Source organism: Prosopis cineraria, unplaced genomic scaffold (genome assembly GCF_029017545.1).
Source record: "Prosopis cineraria cultivar Desert tree isolate PC_DT_omini unplaced genomic scaffold, ASM2901754v1 PC5, whole genome shotgun sequence".
Classification (NCBI taxonomy): domain Eukaryota; kingdom Viridiplantae; phylum Streptophyta; class Magnoliopsida; order Fabales; family Fabaceae; genus Prosopis; species Prosopis cineraria.
The window spans coordinates 26,853,200-26,870,102 of NW_026555336.1; the positions used below are offsets into that span (position 1 = coordinate 26,853,200).

General features: G+C 31.0%; 1 long non-coding RNA gene across 5 annotated transcripts; it reads right to left on the minus strand.

Annotated features, from left to right (window-relative positions):
- Positions 1–244: 244 nt before the first annotated feature.
- LOC129311570 (uncharacterized) lies at positions 245–16,582 on the minus strand. Of its 5 annotated transcripts, none has more exons than XR_008593318.1 (4): positions 16,367–16,582; positions 12,911–16,245; positions 1,196–1,282; positions 246–610 (listed from the first exon to the last, which is right to left on the minus strand). It is a non-coding gene; the product is annotated as an uncharacterized LOC129311570 (long non-coding RNA). The 5 variants fall into 5 exon arrangements; XR_008593320.1 differs by lacking the exon at positions 1,196–1,282 and adding an exon at positions 3,197–3,287; XR_008593316.1 differs by having other exon boundaries at positions 245–1,282.
- Between the last annotated feature and the right edge of the window lie 321 nt (positions 16,583–16,903).

Genomic DNA, 16,903 nt, shown 5'->3' on the forward strand with positions numbered 1-16,903 from the left:
CTACTTTGGGCCTTGAACTAAGCCCAAAAGGACTATATACACTTGATCAACACAATATATCACACATATTACATCAAATACTCATTTTGACCTTTTAACACCATATTACACACTTATGGACTTATATAAGGCATAAACAAACAATCACATATACACATATACTTGTTCAACTTTTAATCATCTAACTTCAACACATAGGGCTAAACCTTGCTATATGGTTAAGGATCATAAGTATTATTGACTCACATGAATGGGACCATGCCTCACCATTTAGTTAAGATCCTCACATATACATGCATTTTCTCAACACATTCATATTCAATACAAGTGGAACAAGTTATACAGCATAATATAAACTTGCTTAGATAACATCTAGACCTACTCATGTATCTATCACTATGATATGCTCGACGAGATGCTTACAAACATACAAGAAAGTTCTCAACAACAAAATTACATATTCATATTCACATATACTTATGTATCTTAATTGGCAACTAAAATTTCTACCTACGACTTTATACATTCATTACACATAAGTGGTCATATCACTACCAACTAAAGCTACTCTTTCCTCATCTCCTTTCCCAGCCTTCTCGTGCTCTCTCACCTGTGTACAAAGGTAATAGAGTGAGATATTCGTCTCAATAACTTGGATAAATCCTAAATATTAGTTAGTAAGTAAAATCATTACAAGAGATAAAGTAGAATTATTTTAATAAAAATAGTATAATATGCATTTACATGAATTCATACTCATCCATCCATCATGCTTATACTCATGCACTCCCAGTTTCCCCTAGCAGAGCAAGTTCTACGCTTGAACCAATACCTCTAACTTTACATAAAATAAGGCTTACCAAACCACTATCTCAATTTGGAAATCATCAATATGGGTGATCCTTTAAGTCTTACCTAGCGGATCATTCTCAATACTTGGACTATTAAAACTTCCTAACCTTACACAGAGTAGGACTACGACCCCCTATCCTAGTTTAGGGTATACTCGTAGATGCAATGCACATGTCTATGCATATGTCTCATTTCATACATTTCATGTATCATTCACGCACCCGCATGCATATTCCTTTCACAATATTACTATTCTATCAATTCATAAATCATAATGTATACAATTACAAAGTACTTGTAAATAATTAAACAAACTAACAAGTAAAAGGGTTACTCTGGTTACCTTTTACCCTTGTTATCAAGGGTTACTAATCACACTGGACTCCTCAAGTTAGTTCAACCTTTATGAGCAAATCCTTGAATGCTTGGTCTACATAATATACATTCTTTGCTCAATTCTCAATATTTACACAAGTATAAATTTGGCTAAACCATATCCTTCATCATATAAAACAAATCATTTAACACCTTTTAGGCTTACATAACCATTCTCTATAGTCACTTGCCCTAAGGCCACTCAATCAACCAAAATACCTCCTAACTCATTTATTTACTAATTTCCTCCATTTTTGACCAATCAAATTAGGTTAATTATGCCCATATCCTCAGAATTCAACCATTAAACTTCATATTAGTCATAAAACTTTAGTTTCATACTCGAAAGCCCTTTTTAAACCTTTTCTTTAGATTTTAATTCCTTGAAACTTCCTAATTCAATATCTCTACCAACCAAACTTAAAGAAATTTAGATAGAAATGTAGCTTAAGGATATATGATACTTACTCGACAAGTTATTGGCCAAAGCAAACTCCAAGTTATCGGATAATGGTTTCCCTAGTAGAGACAAGCTTCTTTACCTCTCCTAATGCATTTTTCTTAAATTTCCCTTTTGATTCTACAAGCTGATCACGTCAGCTTTAAGTGAATTCTATGCAATGCGTCGTGCCACATGTAGCACCAGCCACAGCATGTGACATAGTAAGGTTAATCTCACTAATGCTTGCACATTTCATCACAGCTTGTCTTTCCACCTTCATTCTCTTTGTTTCTTCCTTTCTTCTCTATTTTTTTAATGGACTCAGGATAGATTCATTAAAAATCTACACCATTTGCCATAGTGCAAGGTAAATCAGCTATGACAAATGACTTAATAAGCCCAACTCAAATTTGAATCCTAATCTTTAGCCTAATTGGCCTAATGCCCATCCTAGCTCAATCTTAAAGTTGTCCATGTTCTAACAAGTCCATTAGTCATCCAAAAATGTAATTAACTTAATTAATAAACTAACTGACTAATTTACCCTCACTTTATTCATAAACTAAAAATTTAAAAATTTAGGATGTTATAGTTATCATGGCAGAAGAGGATCTATCATAGTAAAAAGAATTAAAAATAATGAAGAAGACCTATCATGATAATTTAGAATTTACTAAGTTAATAAAAGTGTACTAAATAGGAATCTAAATTAAAGAAAATGTGCCTAATGGAATTCCATTGAAAAGAAGTATTTAAAATCCACTATTTTTGTTAGCAATCATAAACAAGAGTGAAGCATGGTTCATAGGGGCTAAATTATCCAAAATAAGTTCATAGAAGGTTAAAAGGAAAAAAGGACTATTGTAGTAATTAGACAAATGAAAAAGGGCAAGCCTGTCTAACTGTGTCATGTGTCACAGCATGTGTGCTATGCATGGTAGTGCATGACACAGAGTATATTCACCCTTTTATGTCGTGTGTTGCGGCCAACAATACATGTGCCCGGTACACAGCACTTGATAGCACTCTTGATAGTATGAATAGTATTTTTAATTCAAATAGGCATAACTTTTCACACATATATCCAATAACCACATCAAGCATATTATAAAATCTAGCTAATGGCTTTTGTTTGATACACGGATTCCTCTATATGGGTATTTTATCCATGAAATTCAATATATAACAAAACAAAACTTCCAAACAACTTTAAACTTCCCAAACTATAACCAAAGCCAAAAGCTAATGTGGCGAACATTTGACCAAATCATACATATGCCAAACAACAATTCCAACATATGAGCTTACTCATTAAACTTAAAATCCTTTGGTTAGGTTACAGCCACCCAACACATTTAAAAATTAAATGCAACATAAATAGTCATAAGTAAATATTCTACTTTAAACACATTATAAATCATTTAATAATATCAAAATATGGGCATGAATGTTAAAAACCAACTCATAGTAAACAATTACTAATTAAATCAAAAGTGAGAAGTCACACATCATTTACATAAATTATACCTTATAGTTGGCAAATATAGGCCTAATTAAATCTAATGGTGTCTATACACACCAAACTATGCCTTAGGTGCTTTTCTAGCTGGATCCTTTCCTGTAAGAATGTTAACAAAGGGAAATGAGACACAAAGATCCTAATAACCAATATTAATATGCAATGATATATATGATACAACTAATCATATGATTGCTAAGAGAAGTATACAAAACGTTTTCAAACACAAATTAACCAAACAATCAAACAAGAAAATGCATAATTACACCTTATTTTCCTCCATACACCTTGCCCAAAATCTAACTAACCCAACCAAAGGTAAGTTTGTCTAAGCTATTTCCTACTCATTGGGTCCAATGACAGCATAACATGTAGTAGGTAATCTTCAAACAAAAATCCTAATGCCATATTTCAAAACCCAACAAATTATGCAAGTTATATATAGATCTAAACATTTCTCATACTTCCAAACATAATGTTTCATACCAAACATAATTATACATATAATATAATCTCACTTGGCAATAAACTTTCAAAACAAAAATATACTTTCGAAACAACATTTCTAACAACAAAAATACACAATCAATTACAAAACGCATACCACCAAACACTAATAGAGGTTACCTTTACTCCTCACTAGTAAAGATTGTCAAATTAAAATAATACATAATCACTACACCTAGATGTAGAAGCTTAAAGTAACTCCCAATGACTCTATCTAAGCTAATATATTTGACCAAATCATTCCCACATTAGAAATAAAAACTACCCAACCTCAAAATCCCACTAAAAAATTTCATAAAAGGGTTAAGAGAGGAAAGTAGAAGACTTACTTAGCTTAAACCCCCAGTAGGACTTTCCTTCTTCTCTACCACTCACTTTAATTATTCTTCTCCTATGTCTGTCATGAGTTTCTCATGATAATTTTAGCGAATTTATCTCCATTTGCCATGGCAAATAAGGATGCTTGCCATGACAAATGACATAAATTTAGGATCAATGATTTTAGGCCTTCTTCTTGGCCTAGTTGACCCAATAATTACTATAACTCGACTCCAAAGATGTCTAAAAGGTCTAATAGGTCCATAATTGACCCAAAAACTCAATAAAACAAAGCATTTTATTAATTTACTCATTATCTTTATGATTTTTAATAAAATCTCAAGTAAAAAATTCATGATGTTACATCTTTCTTTTGGATCTTACCAAATACCACATATATGTCTTTCACTCATTGATATACCAGGCCTATGGCTCTAGAGCTTTGTCATACTCTTGATAGCCATTAAATGACTTCTTCTATCTATGATAAGGGTGTCTCATCTCAAGAATATTAGATGAATAAGATAGACTGTCTTCTTCCTATGTGTTAGTTATTGATGCTTTATGTTCTCTTTATAGTTAAGGCATGGTTTATGGCCTTTCATACTATATCCAAACAAGTCTTCATATGCAAGAAAATTATTTATCAAGCAAAAAATCATAGCTTAGAACTTGAAAGACTCATTTTAATATAAATCAAACATATCCATACCTACCTCCCATATCATCTTTAAATCTTCAATCAATAGTGCCAAATAAATATCTATATCATCTCCTGGTTGTTTAGGGCCTAAATTCATCAAAGATAGCATGATATATTTGTGTTTCATACACAACCATGGAGGAAGATTATAAATAAAATAACAGGCCATGAGCTATGTTGACCGCTAAGATTGCTGTAAGGATTCATTCCATCTATACACAATTTAAGCCTAAGATTTTTAGGCTCATTGACAAATTCATGAAATAATTGATCAATTCCTTTCCATTATAGAGAATCACCTAGATGCTAAAGCATACAATCAATTTTTCATTCATTAGTATGCCATCTCAAATTATTTACCTCATTTAGATTAGCAAATAAACATTTAAACCTTAGTATTAATGAAAGATACCACAATACCTTTGTCGAATATCTCTTAGTGATGGAATTATCAACACCATCCATCTCTTTTATGTAACATCTTGAGTTTTAAATCTAGAAATTAATGGCTAATTAAGGGTGAATTAGTAAATTAATGGATTAATTAAGTTAATCATGTTTTCAAGTTGCTAATTGACATTTTGGATCATTAGATAGCTATAAGGAAGGGCTAGGGTCAAAGTTGGGTTAGATTTGGGACAGGACAACATGATACAAGTGAGATTGAGCTCACTATGTCTTATGTCATGGCATAAGCACATTATGTTGTGGCATAATGCATAATTGTGTGAATTTAAGTTGTGAAAATCAATAGAAAAATAGATGAAAACTTGAGGAAAGCTAGGGCACGAAGGAGAAGGATAAAGGCTCTACTAGGGCTTAAATTTGGTCAAGGTTAGAGGTTTGTTTGGACATCTAATTATCTAAGTAAGCTTAGTAACAATCTTCTCTACCTATCTACCTTAATTTTCTTAGATTTTAAAGACAGGTTGGTTGGATTTTGAGTTAGAGGGGTATTATACTTGAACCCTAGGTCTTACATGTGATTGTGGGAGTTTGATTTAATCTTTTTTGAGTTGAATAAGTATTAATATGAAGATTTGGGTAGTGGATTGAAAGGGTTGAATGAACTCTAGCCATAATTTAATATTTTTAAAGCTGTAGGAGCTATGTATTGGTACAAATTAGTTTGTCATTGCTAAATGAAGATGTTATGAGTAGCTATAGCTTTGAATAGCTCTATGATAGAAGTTATGAATTTTTGAGTAGTTAAATTTAACTAAATTCAGCTAAGACATACTCATATTAGGCTTGAAAGCTAACATGTAGTGCATATATTGTAGATTTTAGTAGTTGAGACCCCTTTAGGGTTAAGGAAGCAATAAGAGCACATGTAGATGATGGGAAATCCTTTTAAAGACAAAAGGGTTAAGGTAACTGTATAATCTACAGCATTTATTAATTGGTTTAAGCAAGTATAAGTAGTTTCATGTGCATAATATGCATTATATTCATATAAATATGTTTTATAGAACTATAAACATAATTGAGATAAGACATAGTTGTACATTAGTAGACATTTGCAAAGTACATGTGTATGTGTATGAAAAGTACATAAAAGAAAGTGGTGATTAATCCCTTTTTATATAGTAATGTGCATGCATGGCATTATGATGAATTATTTATGCATATGTGGTGATTAATAGTATAAGGGAGATACATTGAGGAGAAAAGTGGTGAAAATCTATATGCTACTGCTAACAACTTGGGATGTCAGGTGTGGCACATATTTGAGATTGCTACTATGAGTAGTTTGGGTAGTCACCTTAGGCACTCCTTAGTACTTATAAAGGTATGGAGTTGGAGTCAACAAAACCCTAGATACTTGTAGTAAGGGGAAATTTATTGGTCAAAAGTAGGATATCACCTTGGCCAATTAGTTATTCCCATGTAAGGTGAGCAAGCACTAATCCTATAGGGGTTGGCACAATATAAATGCCCACGAATTTAGTCAGGGAGCAATGGAGGATCAGATGGAATTTCTTAGTTATGCATGCCATATATTAGTGGTGAATTATAATATGTTGCTTGTGCATAGTGATAGTTGTTATATAATTACTTGTTATTGCTTTGCCTGTTAATCAGTAATGTAGAATATTTAATTATTAAGACATTGTCTCACCTATGAATTTACATTTTTATAGGTTCTAAGATGAATAGGGTACAAGGGAAAGAGCTAGGTAAGGAATAGCTACTCAGCTATCCATTATAATGCCCATTTTATATTCTAAGTATGTATATAACCATGAATGTATAATATTTTAGGTTGCCAACTAAAAATGCATAAACTTGTTGAGTTGCACTTGCATGGTAATGTGTTATGATGTATTTTGGCTCGTGAATTATATGATGTGATGATATATGTGGTAATAAGTATGGTGATAGGCTAACATACTAGTACAAGTACAGGTACATTGTAAAATGTGTTGTGATATGTTAAATTACTTGTATAGTGAATTTGTAATATTTTAGCCTAAAGGGAATGTTTGGTGAAATATTATGAGAGTAGGCTAAAATACTATTACAATAGATGTGAATTATGGTGATGATTTGGTTAAATAGCAATTATATGTAGAAATATGGTAACTAGTCGTATTAGGTGATAATAGGGCATAGAGTGGCCAAATATTAGTTTTGAAGTGTTATTGGTTGTTTAAATGGTCAATCAGGTGTAATTTAGTTCATCGGACTTGGTTCAAGCCTCAAAATGGGGTAATGGTATAAGTTTTAAGTTTTGAATACCTGGATGTTTGAAAATCATTTTAAAATCTAACTTTTGCATCTGGATGTTCAAATTTCACACATGACATCAGATCATAATCAAACTTGTACCATTAGTTAGCCTATTGAATAAACTTCACATGAGCACTTGAATTACTCCAATCAAATGTTAGATCCAAAAATGGATCACGTCAAAAATTTACCTTGAAAAGCTGTCATGCTATCATGAATTGGCACGTGTGTTGTGGTAATGAAATTGAGCTCTTTGTGTCACATCCATGGCATATGGACCACATGCCATTGCATAAGTGCTAGAATGTGCAAAAATGATATTTTCGACCCTGTTTTTAAATGTTTTGCTTCTCAAACTTTTTCATTCTTCCTATATATTTAAAAATTATTAAGTTTGAGTTCAAACTTTATATTTGAAGGTTTTTCTTGAGATTTTAAATATTTCACATTATTTTTGAATGTTTAATTATTTTAACATTTTCATGTTTACAGTAAGTTTAGGAGTGATTTATAGCTCTTAATTACCATTGTATGTTGTGATTGTGTGGTGATTAATAGTAATGTCAAGGTAGACAATACATTTCACTTTGTAGCATGATAACCTACATGCCGAATATGCATCCATCTCTTCAAAATCATTTCTATAAAATCTACAGCAGTGAGGGCAAGCATATATCTTTTGGTATCCTAAACTCATTAGGCACAATATTTTTTTTCCTCACAGTAACTACTTGGAAGTGTATTACCCTTGGAAGTATCTCTTTCAACAATTTGAGCAACTTTGTGAAACTCTTATTGCTCCATTCATATCTTGCTTTCAAATTCAACAACTTTAACATCATTATTAGTCATGTATATTTTGTGCAACCTAGATACAAAAAGCTTCTTTAAATCATTGCACAAACTATTATATTTATGCACCTTCTCAATGACTTTAACACTAATATCACATAACATGTGCTCTATCTAATCAACAAAATTCATATCATCATCCTCATCCTATAACATTCTGCTTTCTAGATTTACCATACAATTCTAGATTTACCATACAACACCTACTATCTGCATGCTTTGTAGAACCCAAACAAATTAGGTGATCTTTAATCTTCATAAGACTTCATCACAACCCATTTAAAACATTTAACATAAGGCAATAAAACAAACCTTTATTATTAAGAACATTATTCTTTGCAAATTCTAAAAATAGATCTATCTCCCCATATCATATTTATCACTTGTTGGTAAAGCATCTATCCAACTACATTTTATCATTACTTAATTCAAATATCAACAAATAATTTATAATTTGAAAGTTTTAAAAAAAATTGATGGCATAACAATTTATAAATTGATATTCCTCAAGAAATAAACCCTCTATTTAACCTTAATAAAACATTAATTTTATCAAATCTCAATAATTCAACTCCAACAAATAAATTATACTAAATTTAACAAATCAATATCATGGAAATTTAGAAAAAAAAATCGGTAGTATAATGACTTATAAAGCAAGTTTTCCCGGGCACAAAACCTTTCAATTTGATCAATTTAAGCACATCTCAATTAAACTACCAATAATTATCAACCCTAATTAACAACTAATTCAAACTACTATCACATAAAAGCTATCGCATATAACTATCAAACAACAATCTAATCTATGACAATGGGTGTTGAAAAATTATCCCAACAAACAAACTAAAAAAAATTAAAAAAATAGTAAGAAAAGAACCAAAAAACAATAAAAAATTATCAAAAAAATTTAATTTTTTGGAGCTAAAAGGATAATTAAATTACATTATTCTATTTCACCTTATTAAAATACCAATTTCAATACATTTTAACAAATCTCAATGATTTAACTCCAACAAATAAATTATACTAAAATTTAAAAAATCAATATCATGAAATTTTGAAAAACAAAATTAGCAACATGACGACATATAAATTGCTCATTGATGGCGATAAGCACCCCTGGGACCTATTGCCAAAAGTATATCATAATCCAAACACATTTAATATAACTAAATTAAAACACAATTAAAAGTTAGATTAAGTCACTAGACATAATAGGTGCCCATCGCCAAAAATATATCACAATTCAAACACATTTAATATAACTAAATTTGAACACAATTAAAAGTTAGTTTAATTCACTAGAAATAATTAATTTATATTCATTTATTAATTAAATTTTAATTTAATTTAGTTATTTTTAATGAATTGCGGTGAAAGTTGGTTATTTTGTCTGTCACCATATAATCTAAATTTTTTAACTTATTTACATAGTTACCATTGAATCTATTATTACCACAATTATATTGGAAGCTTCAGTGAAAAGCATGTCATTAAAATTGTAACTTGTACTATGGAACAAAAGAATTATCACCTCCAATGGTGGCAATACCGCAATCTATATTCAATGTAATATTAATTATCGTCAATACAATAGTAATTATAGTTACCAAGGTGCTTATATGTACATTAATCACTTCCTAATCCTAGGATTAGATTAATTAATCTCATTAACCTAAACACTTCCCATACACTTTAATCATCAAACTTAGTCCTATTAATCAACATTATACCTCTTAGTCACAAATTTAATCCCCACAGCCCAAAAATCATCACCAAAGTTCATCTATCAAGCCTAAGGTTTTGAATTTAAGCTATCCATTGTGATAAACACCATTAAAAAAAAATCAAGCCATGCTTATTTAACCTCAAGCAAGCCTTTAAATTCGAACCCATTGGTTGCCTACCCAAAAAGTGAAAACCTAACTAACCCATTGCATAATCTAGCTAGAAATGGAGAGTAGAAGGTAGAAGAAAGATTAGGAAGGTACCTTAAGCCTTTAAAACTCACAAATCAAGCCTCAAGCTCTAGGAAATTAATGCCCTAGTAGAGCCTCATAAATTTAGCACCAAACCCTCCCAACTCCTCTCTCTTTTTTGTTTTGTCAAGTGATAGAATGAAGAGTTTAAATTTTTAACTGTGCATCATATCAAACACATTATGTGCCGCAACACATGTCACAAATTCAAACTTCTTACTTAAGCCCACAATTGTTGGGCCATATCCAACCCAATACACGTTTTAGACCCCAATAAACCCTCCTATGATTCTAGGCCAAATTTAATCCATAATTAAGTGCCTAAATCTATGATTAACCTTAATCAATTAAAACTAAATCACAAATCAATTCTCCAATTACACCTCAAAATAACACAAATTCTAATTTGAATCCTCAATTCATCCACAATCTCCACAATTAATTCCTAACTTAAAAATTAAGATGTTACAGCTTACAAACCGTGCAATTTTTCCCTTTAACATTTGAAAATGGAGAATTGATCACCTTGTTAAAAAGCTAACTTTGATTGTTAGTTGACCATAAAAATTAGCTAAAAAGACCATAAAAGTTATAGAAAAAGAACCACCTGAAAATTATAGAAATGTACAATTAATATCAAATAAATCATCTAAATTACAGAAAACAAATATAATATGTAGTCCACACCCCTCCTCCCTCTTCATACACCACAGGTTGTATTTTGAATAAAAGCCCTGGGCATTGCTTCCATTGCCTCGGCATCTGGGTTGGTTCTTCTTCCTTTCATTTTTTGAGTAAAATGGGTTTAATTTATTCATTATGCTGGCAATACGTACAAATGGATTAAATTTTTAATTGAACAAAGATATTGTATTGAGGAAAGTGTTGGTAGGAAATAAATTGGTTGAAATCCGGTATGTTCATCCATTTGTGCTTTCAAAGTTAAAATAAATATGTAGTACACACTGCACAGTTGTGTTGAAGCCGTACGAGAAGGCATTGACAAGGATATGTGAACATAACTTTCCAAGAAAGGTATTGAGTGGATTTAGTCAATTAACTAAAACAAACTTAAAATATCTAAACTTCTGAGAAGAGGAGGGAAATAAAATAAGGTGGCATTGACAAAAACTTTTCCGAATTCTAATCAATTAGCCTTTTTATTTTCAGAATCGTTGTTTGTGTTGTGGGGAGCTTACGATTATTTGCTTTTTCATGTTGAGGTTGTGACAAAATTAAGGTACATATTTGCTTAGCTTTGAAAAGTTTTATATTGCAAATTCATTTTGACAAAATTAAGTTTGATTAGCTTTGAAAAATGTTATCTCTCATGAATGGATAGTTTAATATTGATATATTAGTTGTTGCTATTTATGCTTAAATTTGATATTTGATTATCTGAGCTAGTTAAATTGGTTAATTTAATGTTGTTGGAATTTTGGAGGTTTCAATTTTTAAGGAAAAACTCTGCCAAATTTTTGTCTAATATTAACATATTTGTGCAAGCTCAAAAAATATAAAATTAAGCTTGGTTATGCTAAATGTTGACATTTCTTGATTTTAATATGTAAATATCGGTTTAATTGATTTCTGCTTCTATAGGTTTAAGTTGTTGAAATTTTAGGATGTCTTATTTTAAGGGAATCCATTGTCAATTTTTTTTTAAGCAAAAGTATACCTTACGCTTCTAACCTTAACAAATTAAAGTGAAAATAAATAAGCCAGAAAAAATTGCTAATTTGATAGATTTTGTTATAATTGACTAGGTAGTATTAAAATGGATCATAATTGGATAAATGTTAAGAAATTGAGAAAGAAAGAATATAAGAATGGTGTGGATTGGTTTGTTGAATTTGCTAGAAAAAAATGTTCTTGGTAAAAATAAGAAGTATTTTTGTCCTTGTGTCAATTGTTTAAATAAGAATCTACTGTATATTGCTGAAATAAAAGAGTATTTACTTTGTGATAGAATAAATGCAATACAAGATGGTTATAGCATGGTGAAGTGGGAACAACCTCTATTTCCCAAAATAAGCAAGTTGTGAATAATTTGAATGATAGAATAAAAAATATGATTCATGATATCTGGAGTTCCATTGATATGCCTAGTATATTTTGTTGTGCTGCTAGGTTGCTTTGTGTGTGTGTGTGTGTGTGTGTGTGTTAAACCTTGTAGGTTTAATTTTGGCCATGAAAAAATTATAAAATATATATTAATAAAAAAACATTAACATTCTACTTCACTTTTCAAAATAGTGATGTAGATACGGGAAATCAAGAACCGCTAACTTCTCTAACTTAACATTCAGTCCAATTTGCAAAACATTGGGCGTTGTATATAGGGTTTGAGCCGAAATTCAAGTTAAATGCTTGTTTTGTGTAAACATGCGAATTTCAACAGCGTTGACTCACCGGTGAAATTTAAGGGATTCCATTAGGGTGTGAGCAACTCACCAAACACGAACCTAGACGACGAAAGCCAAAATAATTGGAAATGGATCTCCCATGTGCTCCGTACACATATTAAAGACAAAATAGCAATTAACTACAACTACACTACTAGCTAGTGATAAAATTGTGTGTGTGTGTGTGTGTGTGTAGAAAGGGGAGGGGGAGAGATCTTGTACCTGGTAATGTTAATGTCCAAAGAGTGGTGAGAATCAATTGGATAGTAACCTTTTAAAAGTTGAAGGAGGGTGTTGTACTCCATGCAGAACTCTTGTCAAGTGAGGAGTCCCTTGGTCATACCTTGCTTTCGTTATCTATTCGACCTTAAAAAATTCCTCACACCTACTGAAACTCTTATTCACGTCAACGAATTTAATACACTCATTAATTACGTTTTAGACTTAAAGGAACTAATAACTGAACCGCATTTCCTCTAAATCAAAAATTATTATACATTAGTGTCTATTTCACCAATTCAATTATTCCGATCCGGGCATAATAAAAGTTAAAGGTTACAATGAAGGATATTTTTGTCCTTATACTATTCACTCAAAAGTATCTGGTATCCTAAAGTTTTATGTGGTCCAGTTTTTCTATTCAATTTTTAAACATGGTGCATGAAATTTCATATCATTAAAAAGTTAACTTTAATCATTAATTGATAAAAAATTATAAAAAAAGCCTAAAAAATTATAAAAAATGGGTTATAAAATTGCAAAAGATGGTTAGTCAAAATTGTATTTTAGTCTTTTATGTAGATCAAAAATAATATTTATATCCTGTTAGTTATATGTAATTTAGGAGAATTAATTAATATTAATTTTTCTTATAATGAACTTGTGTATAATTTTATAAGTCCTTTTCTGTAATTTTTAAAATAATATATTGCAATTTTAGAGTCAACTAACTGTCAAAATTAAATCTTTTAACAAGAGAGTGTTCTATGCCTTATTTTCAAAAGTTAAAGCAAAAAATTAAATTGTAATGCATAAAAGTTTGAGATATTAAATATTTCAAAGTGAATAGTTTTAAGTTTAAAAGTTAAATAACTTGAAATGACTTTTAACCCTACATGTGGGAAGCTAAGGGAAGTTTCCAAACAACATGTGAAATGGAAATGAAAGTTAGTTGATTGTGATCGATAAAGCAGAGGACAATGTTAGTTAACAATGGAAGTAAATACAATGGGTCCCTACCCAAGAAAGTATATGGCTTAAAAGAAAGTTAAAGCGACACCTTCCTAGAGTGACTAGTCCTTTTCTTCCAGTTAAGTCACAAAAACCTTTTTCTCTAGTACTGAAATATCAATTCGTCTCATCCTTAAATGAATAACCTACGCACAAATATATTTCACTATCCGAACCAACTCTTACTGTACGCACAACACACACAATCTAGCTAGTTAGTGACACTGCATATGAGCCTATTGTTAATATATGCTCCTATAGCAGTAATAGCTTCATTTATTACAACTTTTAAGTTCTTCGTACTTATAATATACCCACCTAGCTAGCTCTTGTAATTTACTATTTGGTTACATATGCTTCTGACCTGTCTTTTCCCTTGTCTCTATTAACCTAATTTTCACACCAGCTTGATATTTTCACAGTGTATGACAGCACAATGATACCAGCAAATCTTACCTTAAATTTACTCCTAGATAATTTTTACATATAAAACAGATAAAAGAAAGGTCTAGATCCAATCTGTACATTGTACTATAATTTGTGTTTCCTTTTCCGCCTTCGAAGTAGTCAAGATTTAACTTCGTGCGGCTCAAAACTCAATTTAAGTTGATATTATATATTTAGTTTGAAGGTGGGTGGGTGGGTGCGTGTGTATATATATATATATATTTTTTTGGTTGCTAAATTGTTTCATTGCTTGTCTGGAAAATTGTTTCAATTCTTGCCAAGAGTTTCATGTCATTTAAATAATTTCTCTAATGACAATTATATGAGGGGGGAAAAATTAATCTTCAATCAGAAGAGAAATGTGCATGCATTAAACAGATAAAAAGTAATGAATTGATTTGATTTGATTGGACAGGTTATAAACAGTAAAAAATTTTAAAAAGCATACTTTATCTTTGATCCCCGTCGTTCTCTCAACGTCCATACTACTTCGTCATAATTTCAATAATTACTATTTATCTATTAAATGGTCATAATTACAGAACACTGAGATAAGCAATAAAATAGGAAAAAAGAAAAAATTTGTAATAAAATATAAGCAATATTACAAACATCAATCAATGAATATTTAATTTAATAATATATTTACCAAAATATCCATCGTAATTAGTTATCTATTTATTGCCCAACTATTCTGTAATTAACACACCGGAAAAATAGAAAACACAATTTTTTTTCAAACATAAAATCATTTTTCAAACAGAATAAATAGTACTAAATTTTGCTGATCTAAGAATAAATAGTACTAAATGACATGCCAGGAGCCAAGGAAATTAAGTAGAGAGAAATATATCGATGTTAGCCCAACTGTAATCATAATCTTTGGTGAAGTCCGTGACCACCTCTGTACGAAGAGTTTGAATCCCAATAATTTATGTATCCTCTGAGTATTCACACGTTCAAAGGAAACAAATTTAATTAACTTCGTCCAAACCGCTCTCTTGATTTTTATTTTTCCTTTCATATTTCTTCTTTGGGTAATAAAAAGGAGAAATGAAACGTTTCGTAATCATCCAAAAGAATCAGGTAATCCAGAAAGCTTGATTATCATCTACAATCCAAACAAGGACCAGAATTTGAATGTATCCTTAATCAACATAATTTCATATTTATATTTATATAATGTTCTTTGACTCGAATTTCACCAACAACTTTAGTCTAAATAAAATCTATTATATAGTTGAAGAAACTATCTATCCCATATGCATATATATATATATATATATTTTTACAATGAAGATGAAATTTTACTCCCTATACGTATATAGTACGTTGAAATATACACGCACATACAATGTATGTATTATAATATGGAAATCAAAGCATTTGGTCCCCAAGGTACTAATATAAAATCCACTAACATACTTTTGATCTCTAGTCGCACCTACAAGGTAAGCACAAAACATATAGATGGGTGCCAAGGAAGATGATTCCCATGCAAAAAGAACCCATCATCAAAGCATTAAATGAAGATCGAATTAGTTACTACTGTTAACACTCAAATTGATTTCAGTCTTTTAATCTGAGAAAATTATCCGATTAGGATGATAAACTGAGAGGATATAATAAGGTGAATATATAAAAGCATATAGAAATAAAGAATAAATATGGTTTAATCTATTTAGTATCTACCATCATGCTGATAATTAAAGAGGTTATTGTCAGGGTTTCAAGGTCGAACAGACAACGAAGGAAAGGGAAGTCCACAAGAAAACTTCTCACTTGACAAGAGCGGCATGGAATCCACTCACCCCTGCTAGCTGCTAGAAGAGATTAATAATTCTGAGCAGCGATGAGCTTTAATTTAAAAGCCAATTAATCTGAAAAGTGAAGGCCATAGAAAAGATCACAAAAGGACATAAAGGAAATGAGTGGCGATGAACAACTAATGAATAAAAGGAGTGAAGAACGAAATCAAGCAAAGGAGATTAAAGAAAGAACCTCAAGAAATCTGAGGCTCCGCCTGAGAGCTTCTCTGATTGCTTTGCCTTGTGAAGCATGACTCTGATGGCCCAGACTCTGTACTTTATAACTTGAGGAGGAGGAGGAGGAGATAAAAATAGGTAGTGTTTGAAGTTTTGACTTGCGGGTGAAACACACGCATGTACAACTCACTCTTCCAATAATATATAACCTATAGATTTGAACTAGAGAGGGGGGGGGATTGTAGAGATAAGAGGAAAGGAGAGAGGTTAGATGTGCTCGTGTGTGATCTGAAATGCTGATAAGAGTTGAATTAGATTTTTATCCTCTAGCAAGTGTACATGTGTGTTAAACAACCCCACACGATCTCCTACCTACCATCCCTCTTATTATTTACTAGTACTGCAAATTTTAATTGGACCGTTCTGTTTTTTTTCCCCCTTTAATGAAACAATTTAGTGATGAATTAGTTTCCCAATATTTGTCAAGGCCAAAGTTGAGCTCACAATTTAATCTGTATTTTTGGATGTGCCTATAGATCCACCAACAAGGCAT